This window comes from Oreochromis niloticus, linkage group LG3 (genome assembly GCF_001858045.2).
Source record: "Oreochromis niloticus isolate F11D_XX linkage group LG3, O_niloticus_UMD_NMBU, whole genome shotgun sequence".
NCBI classification, from domain to species: domain Eukaryota; kingdom Metazoa; phylum Chordata; class Actinopteri; order Cichliformes; family Cichlidae; genus Oreochromis; species Oreochromis niloticus.
The window spans coordinates 83332926-83350933 of record NC_031967.2 but is presented as its reverse complement, the minus strand read 5'-3'; the positions used below and the strand labels follow the sequence as shown (position 1 = coordinate 83350933).

The following is an 18008-nucleotide window of genomic DNA, read 5'->3' as shown; positions in this document are numbered from 1 at the left end:
GAAGGGAGTATCTGCCATCAAACAAGAAGACAGCCGCATGTAACTACGACGGTGTTTGCTAGTTCACCTTACATGCATTAATGTAATAATGTGGTTAGCGTACTCAACATTAATTACACATGAACAACATGAAGCTACTCACGCAGAGGAGAACGGCTGCTGCTGCCATCATCATCCATCATCATTTCTGCTACGCTGACAGGGCTAGGGGCCAGGACTCTCCTCTTCCGGTTTTGGGGGGATGTTGCTAACTCCGGGTCCGATAACAGGCACCACACCCGCAGTAGATGTGCACGGTGTGAGGTCTGGCAGCAAGCTATCAAACACAGCGCATTTCTCGGCTTTAAAAAAAAACGCTATGCGTCGCCAGGTGTCTCATCAGATTTGAGGTGTTACCTCCTTTGACAGTATCACAGTATCAGCTTAAAGCACTTGTTGCAGGCTGCTGAGTTTGCATCTTTTGCTGTGAAGTACAGCCAGACTTTTGACCGCTTCGCCTTGGGCATTTTTAATCTGTAGCTCTGCTCTAAAAGAACGTACGTACCTGGCCCCGCCTACTATCCTCGGAAACGTAAAATGATTGGCTAGAATTGGCTCAGGAAAAAAAAAGCACCGAAATAAAGCACCGAAATGTGCGCTGCTTTTCGGTCTGGTTACTACTGTTTATGTCAGAACCGGTGCCATCATGGCACCGGACACCGGTACCCATCCCTAATTGTAACGATATTACTTTAGTAATAGTTGTATCACTTTCTCACTTAGGTTAGCTTCACGACTAGGCCTTATGCTCTGTCACACACATGCACAGTTGGGCCATTGTAAGTTCATGGGAGACATTAGGCAGATAGTGGGGCTCCTTCTTCTTATCAGGGATGTAAATCTCTAGGTGACGGCTAAGCAGGAAACAAGGCTGTAATTCTTCCTCTGAGAGGAGAAAGGTTGTAAGGATGGGACTGAAGGTATAGGCCCCCCATCGTAAGATGGGGCTGGCTTGTAAGAGCAGTGGAATGTTTTTTGTTTGAGAGTGTCGGTGTGTGTATAAAAGAGTTCAGGGCGGTGGCCCCTCAAAAAATGCTTGGGTGTTTGACCAGAGTGTCACATTGCAATGGGTTTTATTAAAACCACTTCAAATCATGCTCATGAGGTGTTTGCAGATTTTTTTTATACTTGACATTACACAAGACAATGCTATTGACCAGACCTCATACCACAGGGGAATCTACACCAAGTCTGTATGGTTTACCAAAGATACATAAACAGGCTGTACCTTCAAGACCAATTGTCTGTATGATCAACACGGTCACCTATAACATCTGAAAGTTTCTGGCTTTGATCCTCAACCATTGGTAAAATCAAATAAAATCAAACTTTATTTCTATAGCACATTTTAAAACAAAAGTGTTGATCAAAGTGCTTAACAATCAGCAAAAACATTAAAAAGCAAATACAGAAATTAACAAACAAACAACAAACAGACCAACAAACATCACAGGTGACAGACATAAAAAAAGCCAGATGATAGTCAAACTAGTTTGATTCAAAACCAAAGTAAAAAAGTGAGTTTTAAGATGAGTTTTAAAAGACTGAACAGACTAAGAACTACGTATAAAAACAGGGAGGTTCCAGAGTCCAGGTGCTGTCGATATTTACTTTCTGGTTAGGCAGCTGTGAACACCACATCCAGGGCACCTTGGATTTTGTTGAGAAGGTGAGAGATGTAATTATGGAGGCAAATGAAACAATGGTCTTGGACGACATGCATTCACTTGCATTCCAGTCCCTGAAGTGTTGGAGGTAGTTTATAAGAGATTACAGGATGACCCCAACCTCAGCAAAAGGGACCACTCTCAGCACTGACCAAGTGTGTTTTCTTTTGGAAGTGTGTCTTAATTCCTCCTATTTCACATACTAAGGTCAGTACTACAGACAGAAGCATGCATGTGCCATGGGTTCCTCAGCTTCACCCATTTTGGCCTACTTGTACATTGAAGTGTCATGGTCCTGGGTCGGTGACCCAGTGTTTTTGAGTTTTGTACTTTTAGTTTTTGGTTTCTTTCACTCTATGTCTAGCTCCTTAGCCCTTTAGTATTTCTTGAGTTCTAGTTTTAGGTTTTGTTATGTGGCTTCCCTGTGTTCTGTGTTTCCTGTTTTACTTTGAAGGTGTATATATAGCGTGTGGTTGCCTGTGCTCATTGTCGGTCCGTCTGTGTTAGTTGGTGTTCTTTGCATCTCTCTGCTTCTCATCCCATGTTTCTCCCTGCATGTTATAGTTTCAGGCATCGGCGTAACTTTGTGCTGAACATTGAGGAGGGGGGGGGGGGTCAAGATCTCTGTCTAAATAAATACATACATAATAATAATGGATTGCATTCATATAGCACTTTTCTAGGCACCCAAAGTGCTTTACAATTCCACTATTCATTCGCTCTCACATTCACACACTGGTGGAGTCAAGCTACAGTTGTAGCCACAGCTGCCCTGGGGCAGACTGACAGAAGCGAGGCTGCTATATCGCGCCTTCTGCCCCTCTGGCCAACACCAGTAGGCGGTAGAGTAAAGTGTCTTGCCCAAGGACACAACGACCAGGAAAGAGAGCAGGGGGATCGAACCGGCAACCTTCCGGTTACAAATGAGCTTCCCAACCCCCATCTGATTCCCAGATGATTAAACATGCAACTATTTTGCTGGTAATACCTGAAACTGGTAAAGAAAATCAACAGCCTATTTATGCAAGATAATATTCATAATTTAATTAGGGGAGTAATATTGGTTGGATCTGATTATTGGGGGAGGTCATAACCCCCCTGGAAATTACACCCCTGGTTTCAGATTTGTTTACTATTTTACTCAGTTCAGGTTATTTCTTAGTTCTGTCCTCGCCATCCTTGCTTTTGTTTGTCATCACCCACTGTTAATAAAGCTCACTTGCAGCACAGCCTTTGCTTGCATTTTGGGTCCTCCTTCACAAACACCACACGACTGCCGCTGCAGCTGTGACAGGAAGAAGTGGAAAAGAGGGCTTTGTTATCCTACCCTGGAACACCACCAAGTCATTGGTTCAGGTATGTGGATGGCACCTTGGTGAAAATTAAATCTCAGGACATACCACAATTCACTGTTAACATTAACTTGGTGGACCAACACATCAAATTCACCAGGTAGGATAGGAAAAGTGGCAGGTTAGCGTTCACAGACTGTAACATTTCCACTGGACTTGAGTTGATGTGTACCGTAAACCTATGCATGCGGATCAGTATTTAAGGTTTAAGGAAAGGTGCATTGGTGGCTTTTCATCCACATCCACCCACCTTATATTTAGGGTCCCTCAAGGATCTAGCCTTGGCTCAATACTTTTTTAGTCCATTTACATGAAAAGGGAAAGACCATCTCTGAATTGAGGAGGGTCCCTAAGGGTACATCTGTCACCATCTTACAATGCTGTGATTGCAGCCATTCCCCAACTCTCTGTGAATGGTACTCGTGGCCATTGATCAGTGGTCTTAGATCAATGATTTTAGATCAATGGGGTTTGATCAGTGGTTGTTGATCAATGGTCATGACAATTTGCATATTAATGATCAAGGGACTGACCTCACAGCCCATTGTTTATTGAGTGGGCTGGTTTCAGTTATTTTGCAAATGTACTGTTTACAAGGTTTATAAGGTGAAACCTGCAGTCAGCTGAGACTGAAGAAGTCACCTGGATGAGTGACGAAATGTTTCTCCCAGAACAGAATCAACCTTTTGGGAATAATAAAAATACAACATTGACAGTCAGGTCATGTTGTTTACAAAATGCTCATTACAAAAATTCATCCTAAAAAATGACTGAACAGATGTTGCCCTTTCTCTAGAGACGTTAATAAATGTTTCATTAATCACTAGCAGCTTAAATCTTTAGAGAAATCTTCTTACTGCTCTGCAGACGGTTAGCCAGGTCCTGCTGCTTCATTCTCCTCATGAAGTCCAGAGTGATCTTCACAAATGCCTCTCTACTGCTGTTCCTCTGACTCTCTAAGCATTCTGGGTAATCTGGACTCAGAACCTTCTGGATCTTCTTCAGCTCGTTCTTCACAAAAGCAATGATGTTGTCCTCCAGCAGCTGGAACAGAATATTTTATGCATGACCCAATCAGACTGAAATCATGGAGTCAAACATCAGATCCATGTTGGACACAGTGATCTACAAAGAGCAGCATGGAGATGACATTGAACAGAATAGATGTAAAAGCAGTTGTTGTACATGTACAGACCATAAATATGGAGTCCAGCTGTGTTTGATGCTGCTGGGCAGACTGACCACTGGGACCCTCTGAGCTCTCCTGGTCCACTCTGTGGAGGAACCATGAAGAATTAGTTTAAGCACAGCGTAAAGATCCAGTAGTTTTCTGCTCAAATAACTTCATCTGAATCAGGTTTGTCAAGCTTTAAAGTCTCAGATTCTGAAAATATTGAGCAATTTGGTCTGCTTGCATCTGCATTACTATTGGGCTTTGAGCTGTGTGCTGTACCTGCTCTTCACTCTTTTCAGCAGCTTCTGTCCTGTGTAAAGGGTTTGTTTTTTTTTTGTTTTTTTGCAGTTGCAGTGTAATCCAAAACAACAGCATGAGATTGTGATTATTTAAAATACAGAACAGAGTCCTACTTCGGGACTGAACTCTTTCTGATATCAACCAACATTTACATGGGAAAGCCCTGCCATGGCAACAAACTGTTGTTCAGTGTTATCCTGATGGCGGTGGTCTCTCACTCACCACAGCTTTACCATACCATACCATACCATACCATACCACCTTTATGTATAAAGCACTTTAAAATAAACTAGGGTTCACAAAGTGCTGTACATATACAAATGGCACAAACAGAAAATACAATCAAACATGTTAAAAATAAAGAATTAGAGAAAATAAAGTCAACCCCATAAAATGTGCCAAAGGCTTCAGCGAATAAATCTGTTTTAAGAAGAGCCTTAAACTCAGAAAGAGAAGAGGTCTGCCTAATGTGCAAGGGCAGATCATTCCACAGCTTTGGAGCAGCTACAGCAAACGCATGCACACCTCCAAGTTTATGCTTGGTTTTTGGCACCCTAAGGAGCTGCTGATTGGCTGACCTGGCCTTCAAGTTTAAGATCTGCATCCATTCTAACTCCCAGATTAGTGATGATAATTTTTAACATACTGTGTCAAGGAACCAAGATCCAAAGAAGCCCTCAGATCAGATCTCAGAAGTGCCACCAAAAATCATAATTTCCATTTTTTAAGAGGGAAATAAATCTTGCAGTCACTGGCATAACAGTGGAAAGAAATCCCGTGTTTCCTGAAAATAGAGCCAATGGGTAGCAGGTATAGGGAGAAAAGAAAGCGGGCCTAAAACTGAACCTTGTGGGACCCCACATTGAAGACAGACAACAGAGGATACAAATTCACCAAGTTTCACAGAGAAAGTTTGCTCTGAAAAAAAAAAAAGATTTTAGTTGCTTAGAGATTAACCTGGGTCTCTTTGTGACCTCTCAGAGTGTTTAACTATTTTAAATGCACTTCAAAACAACAAAGCAACACTACACATGAGCGGGCGGAAGGAGGTAAGTGGCTGATGCCCTCAGGTGTCGATGCGTCAGTGGTTCTTGGTGTCTGGGGCTGGGGCTGGGCGCTCACTCCTGGTGGCTGCATGGCAGGGCCTGGCACCCGTGGCTTGGTGAGGCCCCTTCCGGGGGTAGGGGGACCTTGGGCCTCTGATCCTGTGACTCGGTTCACTCTGGTGCAGCTGGCTGCCAGCAGAGCCCGCGGGCACGTCACTGAAGCCCTTCTGGCTTCTGCTCCGTGGCTGCTAGGTGATCCCTCGTCTGGGGCTCTCCTCAGCTCTTCTCGGGAGGTTGGCACAGATGCCCCTCCGTTGGTCCTCCTTGGGCTCTCGCACTCTGGGGCCTCTCAATGTCTGGGGCCTGGATCTCCTTCATGCCTGCTTCATGTCCTGGGGGACAGAGCTATGGCCCTCCACACCCTCTGGCAGATCGTTACAAGGAGAAACCTTTTGAATAAAAGCGCGCTGATCCACAAAGGTGTGCACACGGGTGTTCACTGTTCACACAAACTACACCTTTCTTGACTGCTTCCTCAAAGCACATTGTGCGCTGTCGGTCCTGCGTGCTGCACAACAACATTCAATACTCAGTATTTACTGTTATTTACACTTAGCTAGATTAATACGATGATGTTGTGGTTATTATGCTGCTCTCTTATTTTTGCTTGTTTTCTCTTTTTTTTTTCTTAACAAGTGATCCAGGAGATTTTTTCTTTTTCTATAAGTGCCCTTTCTCACTGTCCCTCTTCCACTCTGTTTTTCTTTTCCTTCCTCTCTTTCTTTCTCCCTTTCCTATCCCCCAGCCATGTCTGTCCCATCTGTAACAACTGAAAATAAAATAAAATAAAATAAAATAAAACAACAAAGGTCGATCAAATGGACCAATATAGCAAGGCCGTGATGATCCACTTGGTAGAGTAAATCCGTTGGGTATCTTTGTTGGCCTTCAGGCAACAATTCTGATGGCTAAGGAACCAAACACGACAGGCAAAAAAAAGCCCCCGAAAAACAAATCAGACACAAAGACATGAAAATCAATGACAGAGCCGCTCTTTTCTTTAAAGACAAACATGGAACCCACTCAGTAGATCCTTTCCTCACAGGTATGAGCATCACTGTCCTGAAACAGCAAATGACCAAGTCTAATATTTTTATCTTTTTAATGAATCTTTGTAAAATTTTTAGGATTTTTTATGTCATATTTATCCAGGAAAATACAAACATCTAAAGGAGCTCATCACAGGTCTCTGACCTCCTTGGTCCAGGTTCATCACTGCAGAGTGGAGGTGAATCTTTAGATTCATCATTCTTCATAGGCGGACAGCTTGATCCTGGAGACTGTGACTTCTGACCTCTGCAGACACAAACATGTTTTATTCAATAGTAAATTCTCTAATGAAAGTTCTTGAAGCAGCTTTTATAACACAGAGTTCAGATCATGCAGCTGTTTTCTCTCAGTAACAGTCCTCTTAGATTAGAACTAATGCTGCTCTCTGAACACTTTTCTGAAGAGGAGCTGCACAAACCTTTTGTTTGCTTTCTAGAGCAGGTTATCATCCTCACAGAGCACAGCTGGCATGTTTCTGTTAGCTTAGCCACTAGGCTAAAGTCAAACTACCCACTGCTAGCAGCATAGTTTAGGATCCAGATGTGTGATGTCTAACTTTACACCTGTGATTAAAATAAATAGTTAAAAACAGCCAATTCTGACCAAATGTGTCTTAAAACCAGATAAAATGACAGTTACACCTGAGCCTGTGTGTCCTTTGAGACACTGCTCTCCTACAAAGATGCATTTTAGAAACCAGGAAACATGAAAATCATTTAAATCAGACACCAAACTGACATCAGTCCATGTTACTAACAGCTCACCTCTCTGCAGCAGAGACTTTAAAATTAATGTGGCCATCTTTAGACCGGTCACTCTTTAAGGAGACACAGCTGGGTGGAGGTCCACGTTTGAGTCTCTGATGGGTCCTAAAAAAAGTTAAAATGTTCATTAAAAGCCTCATCAGATCTTAACTGATAAAATTTGATTCCCTTTAACAGTGACATTAGCTTACATTTTTTCCTTCTGTATTACATTTTCAAATTTCTTAATTACGACCTTCACTTCCTTGCTCTTATAACTGGGTGGAGGTCCAGGTTGGTCCCTGTGAATAATGATGGAGCAGGGATGTGAGTGCTGAGCTGTGACATGGAGAAGAGTCATGGACAGTTAGAGATGGTCATCTCACCCCTGATCTTTGGTCTGGCTCTCATGTTCCCCACACAGAGTGCTTTTAGAGGGAGGGACTCCCTCCTCTCTGTCCTCACACTGATCCATGCTGCTCAATTCACATCAGCTCACACACACTTTCTACCTTCACCTGCAGAGGAAACACAAATCATTCATGTGCACATCAACTGAAAACTGCAAAGCTCTGCCTGATGTGTTGAGTGTAATGAAGAAAGGCTGCCAGCAGGTCAGACACCATGTCAGGAAGTGATCCACACTTTAAATTCAGTCATGCTTCAGAATAACTATTCAGATAAGCACCCAGAGGGGTTTCAAGATGGCATACAAGCTCTTGGACTTGCCATTTATGTGTTGAGGTTATTAAAAAGCCACCGCTCAAACCAAAGTCCTTCTAAAAACAACTTTCTAGTCAAAGTTGTCTCTGTGCAGTTTGGGAGGTAAATGTTGAAATGTGATTTCATGTGTGAGCTGTCATTATCAACAGTCTGACTCTGAAATCACAGCATTCAAACTCTTTAAACACACAAAGTTTACTGCTGACGGCTTCCATCTGAAACTAGAAGATCAAACAGATCAGATGAAGGAAAAGTGCCAGATGAAGAAATGTTGCTGCACAAATGACACTGAGCTGGAAATGAAAAAATATAAGCGTAGTTGTGTAGCTGTGAGGGAATAACTACAGCGGGACTGCAGCCAAGCCTCCATTAATCTATCCTACAGCATCATTGGGGACCAACAGCAGCACTCAGAGGGGAACCTGATAAATATTCTCCATGAATCCTAGAGAATATTTAACAGACAAACATGAACTCTGATCCTTTATAAAACAACTTCAGAGTCAAACTGGAGTCCAGCACCTGAAGCAGGTTCTCATATCAGGACTCCAGTTTGATAGTTTGATTGTGAACCTGTTCAGAGTTCACATAAAAACTGAGTGTGACTAAACATCACAGCACAGTCACACTTCCTCCGTTAAAGAGGATCAAACAGTGGCAGATGTGTGAGGAACGTTTCATGATGTTGGTACCGACCTGCAGCAGTCTGATGAAGACGCCCACATACAGTTAGTCTGATGTGATGTGAGTAGAACAAATCTCTACCTGCAAACTCTATTTGAAAGGCTCTGAGCTGGAAGTTGGAGACTTTGTTGTTGTTTTTTAGTCTTTATCCAAACGTCAGTGATGAAATGAGTCTGTGTGTGTTCTCTGCAGAAACACGCTAACAAACAAAGAGCAGTTGCTCTGTGATGAAGAGGAAACCTCAGAGACTGGAATGAATCAAAGTTGCACTTACTCAGCTTCTTCACATGAACTTCTTCACTCTGCAACTCTCTGCTGTTTGGACCAGGTCTGTGTAGAAACAGAGAAAATCCTCTTCTTCTTCTCCGTCATCAGTCCTCTGTGTCTGTAGGCACATTAAACACTTCACACCATCAAAGAGTCTGAAGGTCTACCTCACAGATCAAAGATCAGATGCAATGCTCTGATATAACACCCACACTGTAGATAGCAACTTGCTATTACATTTCAAAACTGTATAGCCTGACTGTGGACATCTGCAGCTCACAGGTCAAAGCTCAGCTGCTAAACCCTGACATCAGTTTAAATAAATCATTAATCATTATCTTTTTCCTGAAGGCATGTTTGACTTGTCCTTGGTGTGTTCTGACTGTGTTGACATGCAGTATGATGCTGATGTAATGATAAGGTTGACCAGCAGGGGCACTGTATTTAAGAAAGCTCATGGATGGCAATGGGAGCACATAAAAGAAGTCTGGCCTATGGTGTTGTATAATAAAATATTTGGAGCAGTAGCTCACAAGCCATAAGTGGAGGCTGTATTGTTTTTACCAAGCACTACGAGAACAACACATGGTACAAGGAGTAAAAGTTAAAAAGTGAAAGCGTTAGCAGTTCAAAGTTCTGTTCGAGAAGAAAGCCATTGAAAGGACTGAAACTGGTGGGGAATGTAGACAGCAACTGGCGGGATTTTAAGCAGCAGTTTGAGCTGTATATGGCTGCCATGGGACTGGACTCCAAACCCGATGCCAGGAAAATTTAATTGCTGCTCACAGTAGCTGGCCCTCAAGCCATTGAAGTCTTCAACGCATTTGAGTTCGAGGAAGTTGGTGAAAGGAATAAGTATGACAAAGAGGTTGAAAAGTTTGATGCACACTGCTCACCAAAGAAGAACACAGTATATGAAAGGTATGTTTTCTCGGATACAGCAACCAGAAGAGACTTTTGATCGCTTTGTGACTGATTTAAAAGCTAAAGGCACAATCATGTGATTTTGGAGAGCTAAAAGGTTCTATGGTCCGTAATCAAATTTTGTATGGTATCCATGACAAACAGACTAGAGAATGGCTGCTCAGAGATGCTAACTAACTAACTCTGAAGGAAGCAGATAGACTGTAACATGGAAGTGAGTTAGCCCTGCAACATGCAAAGGTATTTAATGAAACAAGTGTCAGTGTAGTATATGAGAGTGTAAATATAGCTGTGGTTAAAAAGAAAATGAGGAAGAATATGTCACAAAATTCCAGCAAAGATGATTCAAAGTACTTCTGTAAGTGATGTGGTGGCAGACATGAACCCAGACAGCGTCCTGCTTATGGCACAAGATGCTTAAAATATAATGGAACAAATAATTTTGCCAAACAATGTCAGCGCATTTATTTGAAGAGACTGACTTAAGTGAGACTTTCTTTGTGGGGATAGTGTCACATTGGGGTTGTAAAAACTGAGCACAATGAAGCACAAGAAAGTTAGAGGCGCTCAGATTATGAAGACACGTGGATTGTTTCACTGCCAATACAAGGAACTTTGGTGACACTTCATACAGGTGCACAAATTAGCATGACAAAGATTAATGCTAGGAAGCAAAAGCCTAAAAAAGTAATGAAAGAGTACCTCAGGAAGACTATAATGGGAAGAACATTGAAAGCAGTGGTCAATGCAGACTTAAATTGAAGATAAAAAACAAAGATTATGATGTATTTAATGTTGTACCAGAGAGCTGCGAATCACTGCTAGGTGGTGTGACATCCAAGAAACCTAAAGTATGCATCAGCAGCAGAATGGACCTAAAAATAAATGTCCATGTTTGTTTCAGTTACATGAAGCTTTGAGTATTTTGGATTAGTAGTACTGCTGTGTTTGTTGCATCATATTGCTGTAATTGTTTATATGCTTTATATATTCTGAGGTAAGTTGATCTATAGTGTTACATCATATTCTATAAGGATGTTATGTGTTTGTATACTTTCTGCCCAGTTTGACCCATTTAGCAGAAGTCAGCCTGTTTAAGGCTCTGATATCTATTCTGTATGACTTAAAGCAGTTATGACATGCTCTGATTTTCTCACCCAATAAAGGAATATTTAATATATCAGTCTGATCTTCATTCTATCAGAAACAGTTATCACAGCTCGTACATTTTCTTTCTACACATATATGTAAGCATTGTGCCAAATTTAGTAATGCCAACATATTAAACGGACAATATTTGTCTCTAATATATAATACATCTATATATACACTGTCAAAGATACTTGTCTTTGAGTGAAGATTTAAGGTTCACTGCTGTAATAACTAATAATGATTAATATAATAACTTTAATATTGGCCATGCTTGGGCCCATGATGTGTGTGAGAGGGAGGAGAGACAAGCTACTGCTAGTGGACATTTGAGTCCATAGGCGAGCAACACGCTGTTAGTTTCACGGGTGACGACCAGTTACCTGAAGTGTGGAGCTGTTGCAACCTACCAAGAGGTAATTCTGAGAGTCTTCTTCCAAAATGGTGGCTGTTAACCTTTAAAGTGTGCCGATATCGCAAACTGCAATTAGCCGCTAGCATTTAGCCTAGCGTTCTACATGGATGTATTCAACTAATGCTAGCTATTGCTGAGACAAAGTGAAACAGCAAATGAGTTGTATTCAGCTGGTTTATTTAATTCACCAGTGTGTGAATGTGTGTGTGAATGGGTGGATGACTGGATATGTAAAGCGCTTTGGGGTCCTTAGGGACTAGTCAGTGCGCCCCAGGGTGGCTGTGGCTACAACGTAGCTTGCCATCACTAGTGTGTGAATGTGTGCGTGAATGGGTGAATGGCTGGATATGTAAAGCGCTTTGGGGTCCTTAGGGACCATAAAAGCGCTATATAAATACAGGCCATTTACCATTTACCATTTAATTCAGGAGGAGGAGATGGAGGTCTTGCTGGTGTCATAGAGGCAAAGCTCTAGCGGTCCTTCTGCTCATGTGAGCTGTTGGGTCTGCGTTTCCACAGGCCCTGGTAGTTTAGAAACGTATTCTCGTTAACGAAAGAAACAAGACAATCATCGATCGATCAATTTTACTTGCGCAAGGGAGGCCCCGGTCGGTGTCTCAGAAAAGCACTCTGTATCCAACCGCAGACTGACTTAGACTTAGGGCTCCGCTTGCCACTTTTTATTGAAAACAGTTAGAGTACACACAAGCACCTCCCATTGTAAACCCCCCCTGTGGTTACAAAATATAAGGCACTGTGTGTCTATGTGTGTGCACGTGTAAGCACGTGTGTGTGTGTGTATGTGCGAGAATGTGTGTGTGTGTGTATGTATGTGAGGGCGAGAATGTGTTTGGGGTGCGTTTGTGTGACCTGCTGCTCACCAAAAGGATAATAAAAGCAGCTTACTACACAAGAAAACAGGACCTACAGATAGGATGTCCCTATAATAAAACACTTCAGCCTCCCCCACCAACAAACTGGCTGGAGAGGTGGTCAGAGACAAAGGAATGTCTTTGATCATGCTGGTTGAACTAAGACTTACAAATTTAAGTAACACAATGACAACATTTAACAATTTGACTCCAACATGAGCTGTCAGTTTTGTGTGACCCGGTGGACTGTGTGTGCCATGCCCTGCTGGCGGCCTTGACCCCTCTTCTCCCACCTGTCCCTTTGAACTATCAGGAGCCGTGAGTACCAATATTGCACATGCCTTCAAACAATCAGTAAATAAATTCAGAAATGAGACTGACGCCATTTATCAATGCATGTGCTTGTGCGTACTTGTGTTCTCGTGGACTTGTGAATGCAATCAGTTGCAGTATTATTCCAATTCAAAGTACACATCAAGCCAAGTACGCTCAAGTACCATTCAGTTTTTTGATTAAAACAGAAAATTATAGATTTATTGTTCTCACATGGTATTGAACAGGATTATTTTAAGGAACGAAGGACATTTTGACTGATAATTATATCCTAATTTGTTTCTGTAACTTTACTGTATAGAGCACTAAAACATCCAAAGTTTCAGGAGTAGTTGGTTGTCATAAGAAGTGTTTGTGAACTAAAAGTCAAGAATGTGGGATACTGTGTGTCCGCGATTTAGACAGGGGAAATAAATTGTTGCAGGATCAGTCTGATATTATTTGTATCCGACTATGACTTCACTGTAGTGATGTGCGAGTCATGAACGAATCGTTCAATACTCGAAAATCACTTTACTGACTCCTGAATCATGATTCACAATCCCAGCTGACTCATTCACTGACTCATCCCTGTTTAGCAAACTAATTTCATTAGTAGAAATAGATCTAGCTAAATTGTGGAACAAAATAACAGCCAGTTTCTTAACAAAAACATTTCTGCTCTAGACTGGAAGAAAAAACTCTGAGTAGAAAGCTCACATCAAGACAATAGCAGAGTGATGCTACTGTGAACTGATGAGCTAACAGCACATTTGGGTTACTTACCTCCTCCCTTCCTGAGAGCTAATGTCCAGTGCGGAATAAATGAATGAATCACTCAGTTCAGAGGTGGGTAGTAACAAGTTACATTTATTCTGTTGCATTTACTTGAGTATGTTTTTGAAAAAAATGTATTTTTAAAATACCTTTCTTTGCACAGTACTTTTTACTTTTACTTGAGTACATTTGTGAATAAGAAATGGTACTTTTACTCCGCTACATTTGGCAATATTCGACTCGTTACTTAAAATTAAAAAAGATTAATTTCACACATTAGATAATACTGCTAATAATGGATCATACCGCCAGTGGAGTTTCCTGTAACTCTTTTACCAAGCAGATGTGGCCATGCAGTCACATGACCAGTTTGAAACTGTGGTGGGCAGAGCAGCCCAAGCGTTTTAAAGTAGCGGATACACGTAAAGAAGAAACACATGAAAACATGGCAGAGTCAGCTGTTTCCGCTAAAACTGAAGAGGATGAACACCCTTGGCCTCATATACAAAGCTTGTTTCGCTTAAAAGCAGTACAAAAGAACAGCTATGTCTCGTTTCTTCAGTGTGAGCCAAAAGAAACAGACTTTTGAGCGTGAAAAAACTCAACTCATGTAACCTGAGGAAACATGTTGTGGTAAGTCAAATAAAATAAATGTTTTTTTTACCTGTGGTTAGTTGGATGTCAGTCTTATGTTAAACCAGCTGTGTCAAGCTCGAGCCCTGAGTTTGATTAAACTAGAATCACGTCATATTTTCGGCGCTACGTTGTAGTGAGATAAGTTTGTGGGTGTTGTTTCCACAGCTTTTAACTGCTCGCTGGTTAGCTAGCGTGAGCTATAAGTTAACAGCTAGCCTTGTTAATGAAGCTAGAGTTCCACGCACATGCAAACAGCTCGTCTCTACTGCTTTAACTGTTAAATCAAAAGGCAATACTGCGGTTAAATGGGTGTATTATGTGAAACAGCAGCTTGTTTAGTTTAGTCTGCATTAAGCTGGGCATACACTGTGCAATTTTTCAGTCATGTTATTCCGCTCCTGCTCAAACTCCACAATTGAATCTCAGGGGTTAGAAGTTCATAGGTCACGATGCAGGGTCTCACACTATACGGCCCGATGCTCTGATGCGACCTGAGTGCTCACACTGTGCGTCCATAACATGAAGATTATAACACAAAATCTGTCTCTCACTCTCCCTCTCTGTCTTTCACTCACACAGACACACCGAAACACAACAACCATCAACTTTGCTAAATTACTAATGAAAAACATTGGCCATGCAGCTGCAGTTGAGCAGCAATGTCCATCCAACTCTTTTCATGGTTGTTGTAGTCGTGATAATTTTGTGGGACCACACTGAAAAGCCTCGGATACGGAAGCGTAGAGCTCCCACCTGGGCAAAAGAAAAATAGAGCTATGTCACTTTATAACGTGAAACGTTTATTGTTCTAACAATATACTTTTCATGTTTGTACAATGTACAATCGTCTCAAAATGGGCCAAAGAATCGCACAGTGCATGCCCAGCTTTAGGAGGCTAGCTCCATCCAACTCCCTCCCCTGTGGTTGGAAGGGGCGTGTTTCATCTTTTTGCAGCCAGGCAGACAGAGGTGTTTGCCTTCTCACGAAAGCCATGAAGAGATTAGAGGCTACATCGCAGCTCCAGTCACGGCTTTCATCACTGTCTTTCTCGTCTTTCCCCAGAGTAACAGCCAAACAGTGCGAGGAAGATCTATTGACTAGCACTGCTTAGCCTTGCACATGTTCTTATTTTGAACTTAAACTGGAATTCAGTGCAAATTGTTTGTGTGGGATATGAAGGACAAGATTTTGTTTTTCAACAAGAGTTAGTAAGAAACATCTCCAGTGTGATCAAATTTTCATGCCAAGCATCCACAGCTTGGCAGTCTATACTGTCACGGTCCGGGTGAGTGCTGGTTTTTCCTGCGTGCCAGTGAATCCATCACTGGGCACAGTCACCACACCCCCTCTTGGTGGCACCTGTGTGTAATCAGCTGGCAGACTCTTAAGACCAGCGTTCTCAAACATTCCTTACCTGAACATCAACTAACCCACCTTCACTGAGGTTTGGAACTCGCTGTCATTTACCACCCAACTCCCGTTGCTGGTTTGCTTTCCTGTACTTAGCGCTACACACCTGCCTGCCTCCCTGCCCAGCACCTCACTGTTAGTGAACGTGAACTGTTTTAGCATCACCCAGACCTCTATTCTCCCCCCAAGCCTCACCTTCCACCCTGACAAAGACTCTGAGAGCGTAGCCCTGTACCTTGTGTGCCTGCTCCGGAGTAATTCCTAGTGTCGAGCCCAGGCCGTGATTTCCCCAACTAACTAAGGACTCTACCGCCGCACATGCGGTGTGATTTTTGTGTTCACGCTGGACCTTTATTTTTGTGGAGACTGCCCTAGCCAAGCCGAGTGCTTCATAGCTTTGTTTTCGTTCTCTGCATTACTAGTAGTAGTTTAGTCTCTTAGTTCTTACCTGTCACAGTGTGAATTCAGTTATAAGTTCTTAGTGCTTAAATCGTAAGTTCTGGCGTTAGTAGATTTAATTCAGAGGCCAAGTGTTTCCCTCTCGTCCTTTGTTCATGTGTAGTGTTTTATTTTTGTTTTCCACCTTCACCATGTGCTACTTGTAGTGCCCAAATAAATCATTTGTTTTCACTGTACCTTCCGAGCCTCCGTGTGGTGTCTGCATTTGAGTCCACTTCCCTGCTTTTTACCGCCCGGTCGTGACACTATACAGCACTATAATGCCTAGACCTGAATCTTTTGAAAACCATACATCTTTCCACCGGTCCCAACTTCATCAGACAGCACCTAGACACAGAGCTGGATGAGGCCAGCACAAACAGCAGCCTACACACTATGCACAATACTCTGTCACTTTCTAGAATCGCCTGCACTGATAGTTAAGTTATTTATTCTCCAGGATATGGAGGACCACAAGAGCCACGCGCATCGAAATAAAAAATTCTGTGCTTAATTTTAATAAACTGATTTTTAAAATGCTTTTCCAGTCTTCATTTCAAAAAACATTTTCAAATTGCACTTTAATAAACTGCCTTTCAAAATCCATTTCCCTTTCCTGTTCGCTCAGGGATTAACATGTGGATTAGCAGTTGGATTAGCAGTTGGATTAACAACTTCATTTTAAAAATCCTGCTGCTATTCAAATTAGCCACACCGTGGGATGTAAGGAGCTCTCTGATTGGTTGGTCAGACACAGGCTGTCTGCCAGGATTTTTCTAGCTCATAGCTTCGCCCTGCTACGAAGTGTGTGTGCTTGTACAAAGGCCGTTCAGCCTCGGGATTTACACTCTGCTCAACACCGATATGTGAAGAATGAAGGGACCCTGCAGCGAAACGGAGAGCTCAACCTCTGACTGAGTGCCCGTTTACTCAGTCTGACCACCTGTTGAAGGTAACGTGCTAACGTGGCTAACGCTAGCATCACCTCACGTAGCCCCGTTATTTTAAGGTCATTTTAGCTTATGAAAATTTTACGTCGCAGCTGTATGAGCTAGCTACCTGCTTTGTAAGCTGCTGTGCTCTTCACAAATAAAGCTGGAAGCAGCTCAGACTATTAGAACCTGCTCTGAGGCCTGTTACGTTTATACAGTGTTAGAGCAATGGCTGCAACCTACAGCCTTTAAACTAGCGATTAAAATGCTGACAGTAAACTCGTCAGGGCCACCACATTTACTCAGGGCCTTCTTGATGTGCTGTTCTTCTGCCTCCCTGGCCGCTGTGTCAGTGGGGATGGTGTTCGCTCTGTGTTGTAGCATCCTGATGACACCCAGTTTGTGCTCCAGTGGATGATGAGAGTCAAACCTTAGATACTGATCCGTATGCGTAGGTTTACGGTACACGTCAGCTTTTAGATGTCCCCCATTACTGATGGAAATCTCACAGTCTAAGAAGGCTAACCTGCCACTTTTCATATCCTCCCTGGTGAATTTGATGTGTTGGTCCACCGAGTTAATGTGATCCGTGAAATGGATTCTCCCACAAAACGCTACGTCCAGATGAACAGATTCAACTTTTGGAGATTTACTTTCCTGGATGATTGAGAATGCATCATTCTGTCTTTAATGTTTTGTACACTGAGAACCATTGGATTTTCACTTCAGCCATGATGGAATAATTACATTAAGAAAGAGAAATCAAACATTTGGATTTATTTTAATGAGCTCAGACTTGTTGAAAATGCAGAGGAGCTGGTTGTGAACTGAGTTTGGTCACGGACTGCGCTGGCAGACCATGGGGATGTGGGGAAATAGAATAGAATAGAATAATAGAATAGAATAATCCTTTAATTGTCCCACAAGGGGAAATTTGGTTGTAACAGCAGCCAGAAAGACACATATACAAACAAACAGGACACAGAACAAAAACATACACATTTTTTTCCTACATATTTACAATGGACAATGGTTAC

At 42.3% G+C, this 18008-nt stretch overlaps 1 long non-coding RNA gene across 1 annotated transcript; it reads left to right on the top strand.

Moving 5' to 3' along the window:
• Positions 1-8719: 8719 nt before the first annotated feature.
• Positions 8720-9640, top strand: LOC112846167 (uncharacterized). Its single transcript, XR_003219017.1, has 2 exons — positions 8720-8898; positions 9031-9640. It is a non-coding gene; the product is annotated as an uncharacterized LOC112846167 (long non-coding RNA).
• Positions 9641-18008: the final 8368 nt, after the last annotated feature.